Genomic DNA, 18,023 nt, shown 5'->3' with positions numbered 1-18,023 from the left:
AATCACCACCAGATAACAGAAGATGATGCTCAACATTACTTATCATTAGGAAAATGAAAATCAAAATCACAATGAAATATCCAATCACACCTGTTACAATGGCTATACCCAAATAGACAAGAGATAACAAGCACTGGGGAGGGTGTGGGAAAAAGGGAAATCCTTGTACATTCTAGATGGGAATCTAAACTGGTACATACACTACAGAAAACAGTATGGATTTTTTTCAACATATTAAAAATAGAACTACTCTATGATCCAGCAGTCCTACTTCTGGTTATATTGCAATTCTGAAGGATATGAAATCAGGATTTTGAAGACATGCCTACACTCTCATGTTCATTGCAACATTGCTAACAATAGTCAAGACGTGTGTGTGTGTGTGTGTGTGTGTTAATCACTCAGTCATGTCCAACTCTTGCAACCCCATGGACTGTGGCTCTTAGGCTCCTCTGTCCATGGGTTTCTCCAGGCAACAATACTGGGGTGGATTGACATTCCCTTCTCCAAGCCAAGATATGAAAATAACTTAAATGTCCTAAAGAAGATCCTATATGGATACACAATGAAATGTTTGTCAGTCATGAGAAAGAAGGAAATCATCCTATTTGTGACAACATAAATGAAACTCAAGTTATGCTAAGTGAAACTTCAGATAGAGACAGGCAAATAAGCTATGATATCACTTATATGTAGAATCCAAAAAAAGCAGAAATCAGAGACAGTAGAGTGTTGATTACCAAGGGTTACAGTGTGGGAGAAAGGGAGAGACGTTGTCAAAGGGTTCAGTTCAGTGCAGTCGCTCAGTCGTGTCCAACTCTTTGCGACCCCATGGACTGCAGCAGGCCAGGGCTCCCTGTCCGTCACCAACACCCGAAGCTTGCTCAAACTCAGGTCCATTGAGTCGGTGATGCCATCCAACCATCTCATCCTTTATCGTCCCCTTCTCCTCCCGCCTTCAATCTTTCCAAGCATCAGGGTCTTTTCCAAGGAGTCAATTCTTCACATCAGGTGGCCAAAGTATTCAGCTTCAGCATCAGTCCTTCCAATGAATATTTAGGACTGATTTCCTTTAGGATGGACTTGTTAGACCTCCTCGATGTCCAGGACTCTCAAAAGTCTTCTCCTATCCATAGTTCAAAAGCATCAATTCTTTGGCTCTCAGGGTTTTTTATATTCCAACTCTCGCATTCCTACATGACTACTAGAAAAACCATAGCTTTGACTAGACAGACTTTTGTTGGCAAATTAATGTCTCTGCTTTTTAATATGCTGTCCAGTTTGGTCATAGCTTCTCTTCCAAGGAGCAAGCATCTTTTAATTTCATGGCTGCAGTGACCATTTGCAGTGATTTTGGAGCCCCCAAAACTGAAATCTATCACTGTTTCCACTGTTTCCCCACCTATCTGCCATTAAGTGATGGGACCAGATGCCATGATCCTTGTTTGAATGTTGAGTTTTAATCCAACTTTTTCACCTTCATCAGGAGGCTCTTTAGTTCTTCCTCACTTTCTGCCATAAGGACAGTATCATATGCATATCTGAGGTTATTGATATTTCTTCTGGCAATCTAGATCTCAGCTTGTGCTTCATCCAGCCTGGCATTTTGCATGATGTACTCTGCATACAAGTTAAATAAGCGGGGTGACAATATACAGCCTTGATGTACTCTTTTCCCAATGTGGAACCAGTCCATGTCTGCTTCTAACTGTTGCTTCTTGACCTGCATATAGATTTCTCAGGAGGCAGGTAATTGTAAGGTAATTAAAATTACAAATCTAATTACAAGATTAACAAGTTCTGTGTATCTAATGTATAGCATGTTGATTATAGACAATAAAACTGCATTATGTACTTGAAAGTTGCTAAGAGAGTAAATATTAAATGTCCCCATCATAAAAAAGAAATGATAATTATGTCATGTGATGAAGGTGTTAGTTAACGTCATGGTAATGATTGTGCATGCTAAATTGGTCATGTTGTTGTTGTTTAGTCGCTCAGTTGTGTCCAACTCTTTGTGACCCTCTGGACCATAACCCACCAGGCTCTTCTGTCCATGGAATTCTCCAAGCAATAATACTGAAGTGGGTTGCCATACACTGCTCCTTGGGGATCTTCCCAACCCGGGGATCAATCCTGCACCTCATGTCTCCTGCATTGGCAGGTGGGAAGCCCATGGTGATGATCACTTTATAATATATATCAAGTTTTATACTTAACCTTACAGATGTTGTATATTGTTGATATCCCAATGAAGCTAGAGAAAAAAAAAAAGTTGAAGAGAATAAGACTAACAACTAAGGGTAAATATTCTATCATTTAACAGGGCATCTATTTTATTTTCTAAGTCTTATAAAATATCAGTTAAAAGACAATCAAAGCTTTAATAACCAACTATAGCTCCTTTATGTCTATTAGATACAAAGCACTATGTTTAAGAAGTTATCTTATATAAAACATGTTTTCCCCCCATATATATACATTCAGATTTACAAAATACAGAATGAAAAAAATGAAATAAAAATATGTTGCATTTTAAAATATCATATTTAAAGTACTTTTAATAACATGAGTGAGTGAGTGAAGTCTCTCAGTTGTGTCTGACTCTTTGCAACCCCATGGATGGTAGCCTACCAGCCTCCACCGCCATGGGGTTTTCCAGGCAAGAATACTGGAGTGGGCTGCCATTTCCTTCTCCAGGGGATCTTCCCAACCCAGGGATCGAACCTGGGTCTCCAACATTGCAGATAGACGCTTTACCGTCTGAGCCACCAGGGAAGCCTTTTAATGATTATTTTTTTAATAACATAGAGCACAAAATTCATAAATGTGAAAATTAAACAATAGCGAAAATGAAATGTTAAGTATATAGAATGCTTAATATTTGATAGTACCCTTTATGATTTATCAGATTTAACTACTGAAATTAAGACAAATGCTTGCTGTTCCTATTATATAGTTCATAAAACTAAAAATTAAGGTAACCTAAAAACCACAGGAGGAGAAGGGGATAACAGAGGATGAGATGGCTGGATGGCATCACCAACTTGATGGACATGAGTCTGAGTGAACTCGGAGTTGGTGATGGACAGGGAGGCCTGGCGTGCTGCAATTCATGGTGTCGCAAAGAGTCGGCATGACTGAGCAACTGAGTTGAACTGAACTGAAAAACCACATATTACTAATAAATAATAAAATAAGAATAAAATATGCATTTTCTGATTTAGATACACCATTTTTTTTCAATGACTGTTAGACACGTTTATCCAGATTTTATAAAGGTGAATTATTGCAAAACACATAAAATATATTCTAAAATGCTACATCAGTTATTCTTTCATTCATTTAACAAGCATTTTTAAAATATTTCCTAGGTTTCCTAGTTTTTTGCTAATTGAAAAAAAAAATAGCCTGCAGACTCATTAACATACTTAAATTAGTTGAAAGGTCTTATAAGACATAGGCCTTAACATGTGTCAGCAACTAGTAAGATAGAAGATGTGAAAGATCAATTTAGAGCAATATTAAACAGATAAATCTTCAAGGAAAACTGAGTTAGAAGCTGTGACTTATAGGAACTTAGATTAAATTTGCAAAAAGAAAGTGGATTTTTAAAAGAGATGAATGAAGTGCAATATCTGTTATGTGTAGCCTTGTGTAATTTGATTTGATTATTTCATTGGGCTGTTTACCAATACCAAAGAACATATTGATTGATTGACTGATTTTGTATGTGTGTGTGTTTGTGTGTGTGTTAAAGTAAACACCTTGAGTATTAAGAAGAGAAAGTAAGCCAAGTAACTAAAGGGAAAAATTAGGTTCTGAAAGCATGGACTGATAAAGGTGATATGTAAAAGGATTAATGAATCATTGACACAAACATCATTAACACTATTTGTTTTAAGGAAATAAGATGGGAATGTGGAAATTTAAAAAGCAGCAAAATAGCACACAAGATCCTTCAGGTTCTCCTTGATTTACAGAAAGGTGTGTTGAAGCAGGTAGATATGGATGTTCTTTCCAAAGCATTCAAGTGGGAACTGTTTTCCCACTGAACATTTTCATATTTATAGACTGAATTGAGAGGTAGGCAGGTGCCATCTAGTTGAATATACAAAATTAAGGGCCCCTTGGTCCTGGACAGTAATTGACACACAGGGCATGAGGAACCTGCAACACTGTGCTGAGGAGCTTGCATACAAATGTGCTGATGTTAGTAGAGGTTTGGTTGCTCATCCATGGAAAGAGATCTTTGCAAGTGAAACCCTTGCTTGCTTCCAGACATAAGAAGAGGTGAGGAGAGAAATTCCTGAAGGTTCTACTAGACAAAGCAGTTAATTTGTAACTGAGCATGACCCTATGGGGCCTCCTTGGGACAGACACCTCACCTGTGTCCTCTGTCTGTTTTTTTTTTTTTTTTGTCTAGAAAAGCCATAGTCACTCGGGACTCTCCTGAGTCACAAAAACAGGACTCAGTAAATTATTTTTTAAGAGGATGTGACCACTGACAAAAGTAGCAGTTCAACTCAGATAATTGGTAACAATTTAAACAGTAAGTCAACCACATAGCAGTCACAGAATCTTTAGTCCCTCCTTGAAGTACCTAGATAACATTGTCTGATGCACATTCCTGAGTTGTTTTACGGATACTAAAACCTCTCCCAAATGAAAGAAGTTAATTACTTGATGGTCATGAGTATGTATCCCCCAGATCTACTGGATTCTGTTGATTGATAACAGTAACCCCTGTGACCCTACCCTGTTACTTCTCCATAAACCATAGAATTGTACATGCATTGATCACATACCCTACCAACTCCCTTCTCTCATATCTTTAAAAATGTTTCCTTGAAACCCATCAGGAATTTCAGTTTTTCTGAGCATAGCTGCCCTGGACTCCTTGTCTGGTGCCCACTATAACACTGCATTTTCCTTCACCACAACCCTGTCAGAAATTGGCCCAACTGTCCTTGAGTAGCAGATTCAAGTCTGGTTCACTAACAGATTCTTCCATTCAGCTTCCAAAATTAGACAATAATTTCTAAAGATCAACAGGTTTATCTTTTTTGTTTTGTTTTTAATCTTTAAAATCCAGGAAAATGTTCAATAAGTCTTAGTTGGTGAATACAGTAATAGAATAAAACTAAGTTAAGACACATTTATTTTATTGGATTTCTGTTTTTTATGCTAAAATGAATATCTTTAATTACTCTTCTGTTAGAATATCTCTAATGTGAGAATCAATAACTTTTGTTAATTAAGATTAATAGGCATTTCGTAGAGCTTCCCTGGTGGCTCAGACAGGCAGGTGGTGTTAATGGTAAAGAAGTTGCCTGCCAATGCATGAGATACAAGAGATATGGGTATGATCCCTGGGTCAGTAAGATCCCCTGGAGCAAGGCATAGCAACATATTCCAGTGTTCTTGCCTGGAGAACGGAGAGAAGAGCCTGGTGGGCTACAATCCATAGAGTAACAAAGAGTTGGACACAACTGAGATGACTGAGCAAACATGCATGACAGTGGTAGATAACACATGCTTCTGAACATGTATTTTCTATACTTTCAAATTTTCTAGCAAATAAAAAAGTCATGTTATAAATTAGCTATATTATAATCAACTTTATACTCTAAAATACAGAATATCTTTAAAATATATAAAATTCCTTATTAAAGTTAATCTTCATATGATTTAAAGAAATACAATTTTCTAAAAAATGTATATATGTGAAAATGCCTAAAAGTATAAATCTTCTAGACAACTATACTGAGAGAATAGAACTAATAACTAAATGACCAAATATAGAGATATCTTTTCTAGAGCAAATATTATTTAATTATTAATTTTTACTCATAATTATTTTATCAAACTTTAATTATGTCTTCATAATGTGTGCTTAGGAATTAAGTAAACCCAGTTCTCACTTCTCTTAAGCCACGTAATTACTTAAACAATTGGATACTAAAGTGCATCAAATAAAAATTAACATAATATTACTTAACTTGCTGAGTTATATTGAATAGCACAGATTATTGATTTCAATTGCTCAGTGTACTACTTGGTAAATTGTTTTAACAAATGATTTATATTTGTACTTCTTAATATATTGCATATCATCAAAGATGATTATGAATATTATATAACAAAACATCCAATAATGATAAAAATAATATAATGCATGTTTTTACTTATTTTTAAGAAAAAACATGTAGTAAACACTGTACATTTGCTTAAAATTTATAAGTCAAATGGTAGAAGTGTTTCCTCATATTATGCAATCTTTGTATTTGCAAATGCTATATTAAGAAGGAACTTTATAATAAATAAGTAAATGCTAACAATAAAGTAAACAATAAGCAGAAACAAAAGTTAACAATTGTTGTGTTCTAATACTTGTATATAGATGAAGTTTCTGTAACAAAGAGTCTTAAAATAGTTATTTAAATAAAATTTCATTTTAAAAGTCAAGTCTAAGGCAGCAGTTTTCATGTCTACATTTTGCTTACCATGGTAAGAGCAGAGCATTGCTTTCAGAAATAAATTGATGAATGTCACTTCTATATTTTCTGAAAATGCTTGAGTAATCTTGGTATTATTTCTTCCTCAAATAACCAGTGGTTTTAACCACTTAGCAATTTGGTCCTTTAGTGTTCTTTGTGGGAAGAATTTTTCAATCTAGAGGCTCTTTAGATTTTTTATTCTTGCCCATTTCAGTTTTGGCAATTTATGTTTTTTTTTTTTTAATTACTGTACATTTAGTTTAATTTGCCAAATTATTGGCATAAAACTCTTCCTAATATTGTATTCTTACTGGTAAAGTGTGTCATCTCTCTTTAGGCTTTTATCAATCTAGTTAGAAGCTGATTAATTTTATCTTTTTTAAGAAATTGGCTTTTAATTTCATGTTTTAATCCATTATTATTTTAAATCTATTTTTTCTATTGTTTTTCTTTTTCACAGATCTATGATCTTACCTGCATTATATCCTTCCTTCTATGATCTTATCTGTATTATATCCTTCCTTCTAAACATTTTTTGGTTCTTGTTTAAAAAGGGCTTATTTGGATCATTATCTTCTAATTTTTTTAAATTTTTATACAAATGTTAATGTTTATCTTCCATTCTATCATTATAAATTATTGGATGTATTCTCCCAATTGTACAGTACATACATAAGCTTATCTTATACCCAATAGCTTATACCTCCAACTCATCCACTCTAACATTGCTCCCCCCAACACACATACTGGTAACCACGAATTATCAAGAAGATATTTGCTGATGGTATGACCAATAAGGGATTCATATCCAATGTACATAAACAGTTTATACAACTCAACATCAAAACAGCAAACGATCCAATTTGAAAATGAGCAGAAGGTCTAAATGAGTCTTCCCTGGAGGCTCAGTGGTAAAAATCCACCTACCAATGCAGGAGATGTGGGTTCATCCCTGCATTGGGAAGATCCCCTGGAGAAGAAAATGACAACCCACTTCAGTATTCTTGCCTGGGAAATCCCACAGACAGAGGGGACTGCTGAGCTATAGTTCATGGAGAAGCAAAGAGCCAGACATGACTTAGTGACTAAACAATGACAACAGAAGATATGAATAGGCATTTTTCCAAAGAGGAAATGTACATGACAAACAGGCACATGAAAAGACGCTCAACATTGCTAAACATCAGGGAAATGCAAACCAAAACCTTCACAAGTTGTCACCTCACACCTATTAGAAAAGCTATCACCAAAATGAATACAAATAGCAAATGTTGGCGAGGATGTAGAGAACCCTTGTATACTATTGGTGTGAATGTAAATTAATGCAGCCACTATTGAACACAGTACGGAGGCTTCTTAAAAACTAAAAATAGAACTATTTATTACCATAAAACCCAGCAATAAAATTTTGGGGTATATATCTAACAAAAATTAAGAATGCGAATTTGAAAAAAACACATGCACCCCAATGTTCATAGCAGCATTATTTACAATTGCAAAGATATGGAAGTAACCAAAGTGTCTATCAACAGATGAACGTATAAAGATGATGTGATAACCACACCCACAAACACACACACACACACACACACACACACGCGCGCGCCTATGTGCATACATGCATAGGAATATCAGTAAGCCAGAAAAAAGAATAAGTTGACTTGAGGGTAAATTTTCCATTTCCAGCAACATGGATGAACTTGGAGTGTTCTATGCTAGAAAGATCAATACTATTTATATCACTTACATGTGAAATTTACAAAAATATGTAATAAATTAGTGAATAAAACAAAAATAGTTGACTTTGGCTTTAATTTGATCTATTCCTCCCTAATTTCTTAAGAAATCATTTCATAATATGTTATTTTGAGAATTTAGCATCTTATATCTTTCCTAACATAAAAGGTTATAGATATTAGTGCTCCCTTAGTCATTATATTAGTGATATCCCATAATTTTGATATATTGTGTTTTGCATTAACTTGTTTCAAGTTACTTTCTAAATTTTCCTGTCTTTTTTTGGTATATGGAATTTTTAGAAATAAGTTGTTTAACTTACAGATATTTGTTTTTTCTTTCTCTTTACCTTATTAGTATCAACTTCTAATTCAGTTCATCTTAGTTGAGAATATTTTCTTTATGATTTCAAATTTTAATTATAATTATAATTAATTTACAATTAATTTATAGCATACGTGCTAAGTCGTTTCAGTTGTGTCCAACTCTTTGGGACCCCATGGGCTGAAGCCTGTCAGGCTCCTCTGTCCATGGAATTTTCCAGACAAAAATACTAGAGTGGTTTGCAATGCCCTCCTCCAGGGGATCTTCCTGATCCAGGGATTGAACCTGCATCTCTTGTATCTCCTGCATTGGCAGGTGGGTTTTTACCACTAGCAACACCTGGGAAGCCCCATTCATAGTATAATATGGCCCAATAAATGTTCAATACACTCTGAAAATAAATGTATAATAGGGTAATATTGATTGTAGTATCCTATAAATAACAATTAGGTAAAGATAGCTGATAGTGTTCCTTAGGTTTGCTTTGTATTTTCTTTTTTTTTTCTTTTAAATTTTATTTTCTTTTTAAACTTTACATAATTGTATTAGTTTTGCCAAATATCAAAATGAATCTGCCACAGGCATACATGTGTTCCCCATCCTGAACCCTTCTCCCTCCTCCCTCCCCACACCATCCCTCTGGGTCGTCCCAGTGCACCAGCCCCAAGCATCCAGTATCGCGCATCGAACCTGGACTGGCAACTCGTTTCTTACATGATATTCTACATGTTTCAATGTCACTCTCCCAAATCTTCCCACCCTCTCCCTCTCCCACAGAGTCCATAAGACTGTTCTATACATCAGTGTCTCTTTTGCTATCTCGTACACCAGGTTATTGTTACCATCTTCCTAAATTCCATATATATGCGTTAGTATACTGTATTTATGTTTTTCCTTATGGCTTACTTCACTCTGTATAATAGACTCCAGTTTCATCCACCTCATTAGAACTGATTCAAATGTATTCTTTTTAATGGCTGAGTAATACTCCATTGTGTATGTGTACCCCAATGTTCATCGCAGCACTGTTTATAATAGCCAGGACATGGAAGCAACCTAGATGTCCATCAGCAGATGAATGGATGCTTTGTATTTTCTGATATTTCCCTTTTCTGATCGTTTCCTTAGTTATTTCATCAGTTCCTGAGAAATGGTTTTTAATCTTGTTTGTTATTTATTTCATTCTTTATATCTGTCTCATTTTCTTCATGGATTTTAAAGTTCTATCATTATGTACAGACACATTTGTACCTTATGAATGGCTATTTTACCATTTATAAGATCTTTCTCCCTTATCCAATACTACTGTTTGTCTTGGAATATATTTCACCTGATATTAATATAAAAGCTCTAGGCTGCTTATTCATACTGATTGAATGATATATATTTTTCAGTTAGAAAATCAGTAAGGGCATAATTGAACTCAACAGCACCATCAATCAACTAAACAAATGGACATCTATGAACTATTTCATCCAACAACTGCAGAATACACATTCTTCCTCAAACTTATGTGGAGCATTCACCAAGATAAATCAATTCTAGGTTATAAAAAACATTTAACAAATTTAACATAATAAAAATAATACAAGATTTCTCTCAAAAATAGAAATTACTAACTAAAAGATAAATGCAAAATCGCCAAATAAATGCAGATTAAACATGCTCAAAATAACATGCAGATAAAATGGGAAAAAACACTCAAAAGAAAAACAAAGTTTTTAACTAAATGAAAATAAAATCAAACCATCAAAATCTGTGGGCTAGAACAGAAATACTTAAAGAGAAATTTATAGCATTGAATGCATATATTAGAAAGAAAAGAAAAAATATAAAACAAATTAAATAAATTATCTAGGTTTCTCCCTTTGGAAACTAGAAAAATAAGAGCAAAGCCCAAAGTAAGTGAAAAAAGAAACAATAAGGATTAGAAGAGGAATTAATGATTAATAACAAGAAATCAATAGAAAAATAAATCAATGAAACAAAAAACTGACTCTATGAAAAAATCATTAAATCAATAAACTTCTAGCTAGACCAACTAATTTTGAAACAGAGAGGACACAGATTACTAATATCAGAAATTAAAGAAGTGACATTACAACAGGTAAACTTTATAGTAAAATTATGGCAGAGGAATACTGTGAAGAACTCTATACAACTCTATGCTCACAAATTTGACAACAATTCCTTTAGAGACACAATTTGTCAAATTTCAGAAATTGGAATGCATTTATTAAAATTGAATCTATAATTAATAATCTCTAATAGAAATCTTTCATCTCAGATGGTACCAAACAAGTAAAAAACAACAAAAAAAGAAAACCTGTAACAGTTCTCTACAGTCTATTTCAGACTAGAAAGCAGAGAGGATTCTTGCTTCAGTTACTTACTAATTAGTTACTTACTAACTGATTCTGTGAGGCCAATATTACCCTAACATCAAGGCCAGGCAAAGATATTATAAGAAAAGAAAACTACAGACCAATATTTCTCATGGATAATGATGTAAAAATCCTGAACAAAATATTAGGAGATTTAATCCAACAGTGTATAAAAAGACCCACCACAACCAAGTAGGATTTATCTTTGTTATATAAGGCTAGTTTAAAATTCAAAACTCACTAATGCAATTCATCATATTTTATAAGCTAAACAAGAAAACAATCAAATGATAATATTAATAAATGCATAAAAAGCATTTGACAAAACCCAATACCTGTCATGATAAAAGAAAAAGTACTTTCAGTAACTAAAAAGAGAGAACTTCCTCAACTTTCTGAAGAATATCTACAAAAGTCGACAATTAAATCATACTCAATGGTGGGAAACTTGAAGCTTTCCCACTAAGCAAAGCAGAAGGAAAGGATATCCAGTTTTCACTTTTTTTCAAGGTTTCACATGATTTATATATCTTCTATAAATGCATGCAATATAGTTCCATGTGTACACACATACTATAAAATATGACCATTCTGCAGACTAATAAACAATGCTCCTCCACTACATTACACTGAATAATTGTGGAAATCAAATATAAAATGTGATTTACATTCTTCTGCAATTGTGCTTTTGAAAATTATTTTGTGGTTAATTAGCATATTTTAATGCTTTGTATAAACATTTAGAAGACTGTCAATGAGTATATTCACATTTAAGATACACTGCCAAGCTGTACTCATGGTTTAGCAACCTTATATAACATTTTCATATGATTATCTATTTCTCTATGTTCTAGATATAATGGGCATTATTACTTTAAAGTGATTAAGGTTAAAAAACAGAAACAACAAAACTCCAACATTTTAAGAGACAGAACTGTAGTTTGAAAAAAGTGTAACTGGCATTTGGGGATACAGTCAATGAAGATTCAGTTCAGTCCTGTCTGACACTTTGTGACCCCATGGACTGCAGCACGCCAGGATTCCCTGTCCATCACCAATTCTCAGAGATTGCTCAGACTCTTAACAATCAAGTCGGTGGTGCAATCCAGCCATCTCATCCTCTGTCATCCTCTTCTCCACATGTCGTCAATCTTTCCCAGCATCAGAGTCATTCCCAGTAAGTCAGTTCTTCCCATCAGATAGTCAAAATATTGGAGTTTCAGCTTCAGCATCACTCTTTCCAATGAATATTCAGGACTAATTTCCTTTATGATGGACTGGTTTGAACTCCTTGAAGACCAAGGAACACTCAAGAGTCTTGTCCAACACCACAGTTCAAAAGCATCATTCTTTGGTGCTCAGCTTTCTTTATACTCCAACTTTCAAATCCATACATGACTACAGGAAAAACAATAGCTTTAACTAGATGGACCTTTGTTGGCAAAGTAATGTCTCTGCTTTTTAATGTGCTGTCCAATTTGCTCATAACTTTTCTTCTGAGGAGCAAGTGTCTTTTAATTTTGTGGCTGCAGTAACCATCTGCAGTGATTTTGTGGCCCAAGAAAATAGTCTGTCACTGTTTCCATTGTTCCCCATATTTTCCATGGAGTAATGGGACAGGAAGCCATGTTCTTAGTTTTTTGAATGTTGAATTTTAAGCCAACATTTTCACTTAATGAAAATGAAAACATTTTAATTTTCATTAAGAGGCTCTTTAGTTCTTTCCTTTCTGCCATAAGGGTGGTGTCATCTGTATATCAGAGGTTATTAATATTTCTCCCAGCAATCTTGATACTAGCTTGTGCTTCATCCAGCCCAGCATTGCAAAGGACATACTCTGCATATAAGTAAAATAAGCAGGATGACAATAACATTTATTGTATGTTTATTAACTATCTGTGAATGTGGATTTCAGTCTGTCTGCCCTCTGATGATAAGGGACTGAAAACCACAATCACAGAAAACTAACCAGTTTGATCACATGGACCACAGCCTTGTATAACTCAGTGAAACGATGAGCCAAGCTGTGTAGGGCTGCCCAAGATGGATAGTTCATGGTCGAGAGTTCTAACAAAATGTGGTACACTGGAGAAGGGAATGGCAAACCACTTCAGTATTCTTGCCTTGAGAACCCCATGAACAGTATGAAAAGGTAAAAAAATAGGACACTGAAAGATGAACTCCCCAGGTGGGTTGGTGCCCAATATGCCACTGGAGATCAGTGGAGAAATAACTCCAGAAAGAATGAAGAGATAGAGCCAAAGCAAAAAAAAAAAAAACACCCAGTTGTGGATGTGACTGGTGATGGAAGCAAAGTCCAGTGCTGTAAAGAGCAATATTGTACAGGAACCTGGAATGTTAAGTCCATGAATCAAGGAAAATTGGAAATGGTCAAACAGGAGATGGCAAGAGTGAACATTGACATTTTAGGGATCAGTGAACTAAAATGGCCTGGAATAGGTGAATTTAACTCAGATGACCATTATATCTACTACAGTGGGCAAGAATTCCTTAGAAGAAATGGAATAACCAACCATTATACTCAACAAAAGAGTCTGAAATGCAGAACTTGGATGCAATCTCAAAAATGACAGAATGATCTCTGTTCGTTTCCAAGGCAAACCATTCAATATCACAGCAATCAAAGCATAGGCCCTGACCAGTAATGCTGAAGAAGGTGAAGTTGAATGGTTCTATGAAGATCTTTTAGAACTGAAAACCCCAAAAGATATGGTTTTCATTATAGGGAAAAGTGAAAGAAAGTGAAGTGGCTCAGTCGTGTACAACTCTATGCAACCCCATGGACTGTAGCCTGCCAGGCTCCTCTGTCCATGGGATTTTCCAGGCAAGAATACTGGAGTGGGCTGCCATTTCCTTCTCATTATAGGGGACTGGAATACAAAAGTAGGAAGTCAATAAACACCTGGAGTAACAGGCAAATTTGGCCTTGGAATACGGAATGAAGCAGGGCAAAGACTAATAGAGTTTCATTAAAATAATGCACTGGTCATAGCAAATACCCTTTTCCAACAACACAAGAGAAGGTTCTACACATGAACATCACCATATGGTCAACACCAAAATCAGACTGATTATATTCTTTTCAGCCAAAGATGGAAAAGCTCTATACGATCAGCAAAAACAAGATGAGAAGCTGACTGTGGCTTAGATCATGAACTTCTTGTTGCCAAATTCAGACTTAAATTGAAGACAGTAGGGAAAACCACTAGATCATTCAGGTATGACCTAAATCAAATCCCTTACGATTATACAGTGGAAGTAAGAAATAGATTCAAGGGATCAGATCTGATAGACAGAGTACCTGAAGAACTATGGATGGAGGTTCATGACATTGTACAGGAGGCAGTGATCAAGGCTATCCCCAAGAAAAAGAAATGCAAAAAGACAAAGTGGATGTTTGGGGAGGCCTTGAAAATAACTATGAAAAGAAGAGAAGTGAAAGGCAAATGAGAAAAGGAAAGGTACATGCATTTAAATGCAGAATTCCAAAGAATAGCAAGGAGATAAGAAAGCCTTCCTCAGTGATCAGTGCAAAGAAATACAGGAAAACAACAGAATGGGAAAGACTAGACATATCTTGAAAAAAATCAGAGATACCAAGGGAACATTTCAAGCAAAGATGGGCTCAATAAAGGACAGAAATGTATGGACCTAACAGAGCTCAACATTCAGAAAATGAAGATTATGGCATTTGGCCCCATCACTTCATGGCAAATATATGGGTAAACAGTGGAAACAGTGTCAGACTTCATTTTTGGGGGCTCCAAAATCACTGAAGATAGTGATTGCAGCAATGAAATTAAAAGATGCTTACTCTTGGAAGGAAAGTTATGACCAACCTATATAACATATTTAAAAGTAGAGACATTACCTTGTCAACAAAGGTCCGTCTAGTCAAGGCTATGGTTTTTCCACTAGTCATGTATGGATGTGAGAGTTGGACTGTAAAGAAAGCTGAGCACCAAAGAATTGATGCTTTTGAACTGTGGTGTTGGAGAAGACTCTTGAGAGTCCCTTGGACTGCAAGGAGATCCAACCAGTCCATTCTAAAGGATATCAGCCTTGGGTGTTCTTTGGAAAGACTGATGCTAAAGCTGAAACTCCAGTACTTTGGCCACCTCATGCGAAGAGTTGACTCATTGGAAAAGACTCTGATGCTGGGAGGGATTGGGGGCAGGAGGAGAAGGGGATGACAGAGGATGAGATGGCTGGATGGCATCACCGACTTGATGGATGTGAGTTTGAGTGAACTCCGGGAGTTGGTGATGGACAGGGAGGCCTGGCGTGCTGCAATTCATGGGGTCACAAAGAGTCAGACACGACTGAGTAACTGAACTGAAATGAACTGAACAAAAGCAGAAGATATTAAGAAGAGATGGGAAGAATACAATGAATATCAATACTAAATAGATCTACATGGCCCAGATAACCACTATTGTGTGATCATTCACCTAGACCCAGACATCCTGGAATGCAAAGTCAAGTGGGCCTTAGGAAGCATTACTATGAACAAATCTAGTGGAGGTGATGGGATTCCAGGTGAACTAGTTCAAATCCTAAAAAATAATGCTGTGAAAGTGCTGCATTCAATATGCCAGCTTATTTGGAAAACTCAGCAGTGGCCACAGGACTGGAAAAGGTCAGTTTTCATTCCAATCCCAAAGAAAGGTGATGCCAAAGAATGATCAAACTATGGCACAATTGCAATCATCTCACATGCTAGTAAAGTATTGCTCAAAATTCTCCTAGCCACTTTAATAGTACATGAAGTGTGAACTTCCAGATGTTCAAGCTGGATTTAGAAAAGGCAGAGGAACCAGAGATCAAATTGCCAACATCCTCTGGATCAGCAAAAGTGCAAGAGAGTTCCAGAAAAACATCTATTTCTGCTTTATTAATTATGCCAAAGCCTTTGACTTGGTGAATCACAACAAACTGTGGAAAATTCTTGAAGTGATGGGAATACTAGATCATCTGACCTGCTTCCTGAGAAATCTGTATGCAGGTGAAGAAGTAACAGTTAGAACTGGACATGGAACAACAGACTCATTCTAAATAGGAAAGGAGTACGTTAAGGCTGTACATTGTCACCGTGCTTATTTTACTTATATGCAGAGTACATCATGAGAAATGCTGGGCTGAAATAAGCAAAAACTGGAATCAAGATTCCTGGGAGAAATATCAATAACCTCAGATATGCAGATGACACCACCCTTATGGCAGAAAGTGAAGAGGAACTAAAAAGCCTTTTGATGAAAGTGAAAGAGGAGAGTGAAAAAGTTGGCTTAAAGCTCAACATTCAGAAAACGAAGATCATGGCATCTGGTCCCTTCATTTCATGGCAAATAGATGGGGAAACAGTGACAGACCTCACTTTTGGGAACTCCAAAATCACTGCAGATGGTGACTGCAGCCATGAAATTAAAGATGCTTGCTCCCTGGAAGAAAAGTTATGACCAACCCAGACAGTATATTAAAAAGCAATGACATTACTTTGTCAGCAAAGGTCCATCTAGTCAAAGCTGTGGTTTTTCCAGTAGTCATGTATGGATATGAGAGTCAGAGTATAAAGAAAGTTGAGTACTGAAGAATTGATGCTTTTGAACTGTAGTGTTGGAGAAGACTCTTGAGAGTCCCTTGGACAGCCAGGAGATCCAACCAGTCATCCTAAAGGAAATCAGTCCTGAATATTCATTGGAGATACTGATGCTGAAGCTGAAACTCCAATACTGTGACCACCTATTGCAAAGAGCTGACTCTTTTGTAAAGATCCTGATGCTGGGAAAGATTGAAGGTGGTAGGAGAAGGGGACAACAGAGTAGGAGATGGTTAGATGGCATCACCTACTCAATTGACGTGAGTTTGAGCAAACTCTTGGATTTGCTGATGGACAGGGAGGCCTGGCATACTGCAGTCCATGGGGTTGCAAGCAGCTAGACACAAGTGAGTGACTGTTAGCATTATTAAGAATATAAAAATAATGGTCATAATTATGTTTTATCAGTTCCATTATTTGTCTGAAACTTTAGGGGAGAACATATATATATTTATTGTTGGATGATTTAAAATTTTAACAACTCAATGTGACAATTAGAATCTTTATAGACTAATTCATATTATTCTATGTATTTATGTTATTGAAGTCTATTTTGTATATAGTAATCTACCCCCATTTTTAGTGAATTTTTCAATAATCTTTAGAAATTTATGCACTTATATATTTGCTACCACAATCAAGATATAGGAATGTCCTCTATTCCAAATGTTTGCCTCATACTACTTAACAACTAACAATCATTTCAATCCCAGGACTTAGACATCCATTGATCTAGTTTTTCTTACTATAGATTGATTACCTTTGCTTTTTTAATATTTTTATATAAGTGAATTCATACAGTATCTACTCTTCAGTGAATGGCTTTTTTACTTGTGTCTGACTCTTTGCAACCCCATGGACTCTAGCCCACCAAGCTCCTCTGTCCATGGAATTCTCCAGACAAGAATATTGGATTTGGTTGTCATTTCCTTCTTCAGGGGATGTTCCCAATCCAGGGATCAAACCCAGTCTCCGACATTGCAGGCAGATTCTTTACCATCTGAGCCACCAGAGAAGATTTATTTTACTCAGCTTTATGATTTTAATACTGAGTCATGAGGTTGCATCTGTACATTTTTCTCTTACAGTTGTTGACTACTACTATCCCATTACAGGGCCATAGCAACTGTCTATCCATTAGCATGCTGATGGAAATCAGGTTGCTTCTCATTTGTGCTATTAGAACTTTATTATTTTTATTAAAATAATAAATTAATTTGTAAACAGACAGAAGGATGCCCAAAACTTAAAGGAATAGAGTGAATATTTACATCTTAAAAGGCATTTATGTATATTCTTTGATTTTACCAATAGTAAAAGTTATTAATTTACTGAAATTCATTTCTATCATGTAAATGATGCTAAACCTGTGACTGTGTAAGTATGGAAAAAAAGATTAGTTAGTTCAAAATCAAAGATCGTTTTTTAAAAAATGGAGAAATTTCCCAAAGTTGTATGTGA

The sequence above is a fragment of the Bos javanicus genome, chromosome 17, assembly GCF_032452875.1.
Source record: "Bos javanicus breed banteng chromosome 17, ARS-OSU_banteng_1.0, whole genome shotgun sequence".
Taxonomy (NCBI): Eukaryota; Metazoa; Chordata; class Mammalia; order Artiodactyla; family Bovidae; genus Bos; species Bos javanicus.
The sequence above is the reverse complement of the archived record's forward strand: the minus strand, read 5'-3'. Positions refer to the sequence as shown.